Here is a 1,793-nt window from a genome sequence, read left to right as displayed (position 1 = left end):
CTCCACCCACCTTCTTCCTCCTCCCTGCCAACTAGATTGTTGCATCCCAAGCCTAGAAGCACACCAGTTTAGCATTTCTAACTCTAAATCCCCCTTTGTGATTGGTCATGGGGGGGGGGGAGGGGAGCTTCCCCACCTAAATATATTACCTCATGTGATACCCAGCTCGCTGCCCATCCCTGCTGAAGCTATGGTGAAGCAGGAATACATGTCTTGGTCGCCATTGGGGAAGAATACCATCCCACCAGAACCAGTACCGGTGACACCCAGTTCGCTGCCCCTCCCTGTTGAAGCTATGGTGAAGCAGGAAGCCATATATTGGTCACTGTTGGGGACAAATACCAGCCCACCTCTACCGGACTATCGGTACAAGTGGCGTCATCTAGCTCGCTGCCAATTCTTGCTGAAGCTATGGTGAAGCAAGAACATCATGTACTGGTCGCCATTGGTGATGAAGACGATCGACACGAAGACGATGGCGCCGGACATGGCGGCGGGGAATAGTCCGGACATGATGGTGAGGGAGAAGATTCCAGACACGGCGAAGAAGAGTCCGGACATGGCGGAGAAGAGGCGGCGATCACGTCGCAGTTTTCGATGCTACTAAGTGCAGTCATGCAGGACCCTCATGTTCAAGACCTCCTTCGCAAGAGTACGACTAGCGAGAGAGCTGCTTCTGGAGAGAAGGCCAAGCTAACCCAACTTGAAGTAGACTCGAAGACTCCATTGTATGACGGTTGTGATCCCGAGGTGACCCGCTTGAGTTTCACGCTCGAACTTCTAAAGACGAAGGCGAAGAACAAATGGACAGACAAAAGCATCGATGAGCATTTGAATTATCTACATAATAAAGTTCTCCCTGCGGGGAACCTGCGTCCTACTAGTGTCAAGGAGGCCAATAAAATCGTTTTCCCTTTTGATTTGCCGCACATTAGGTACCACGCATGCATCAACAATTGCATCATTTATCGAGGGGGGGGGGAGGGGGGAGCATGCGGAGAAAACCAGCTGTCCAGTGTGCAATGCTTCTTGATTCAAGAAGGCAGGAAAGAAAGCTCCTCAGAAAGTTGTATGGTACTTTCCATCACTCCTCGTCTGCAACGGTATTTTGTAAATCCTCAGGAAGCAAAGCTCATGCGCTGGCACGCAGAGAGGAAGAAGCCCGACGATGGAGATGTTCCGAAGATGAGACACCTCGCAGATGCTAGCCGGTGGAGAGCATTCAACGCCGTATATGGATTTGCTACAGAAGATCCAAGGAACATCATGCTTGGTGCGAGTACTGATGGCATGACTCTGTTTGGAAACCAGATCACTAACCACATCACATGGCCCGTCTTTGTATGGATGTACAACCTCCCCCCATGGAAGTGCATGGAGACAAAGTACATACACATGAGAATGCCGATTCAAGGGCCAAAACAACCGGCAAACAATATTAACCTGTATATGGGGCTTCTGAAAGAGGAGCTAGATACGTTATGGAAAACACCGGCATGAACATGGGGCGCCAGCAAAGGAGAGTATTTCTATATGAGAGTCGCGCTGATGACGACGATGCACGACTATCTCGGTTACAGGTATACCTCAGGCCAGGTGTGCCACGAATACTGTGGATGCACGAGGTGCATCGATGATACAACGTCTCAGCAACTTACGTCAATGAAAGATGGCGGGTTCGGGAAAAGCATGTACATGGGGCATCGTAGATGGCTCGAGAAGGATGACCCGTGGAGAAAACCTGGAGATCTATTCAATGGGTTGGCTGGGCATCGAGGACCTCCATGTAAGAG

This window comes from Triticum dicoccoides, chromosome 1B (assembly GCF_002162155.2).
Source record: "Triticum dicoccoides isolate Atlit2015 ecotype Zavitan chromosome 1B, WEW_v2.0, whole genome shotgun sequence".
Classification (NCBI taxonomy): Eukaryota; Viridiplantae; Streptophyta; class Magnoliopsida; order Poales; family Poaceae; genus Triticum; species Triticum dicoccoides.
Note: the sequence above shows the minus strand (reverse complement) of the source record.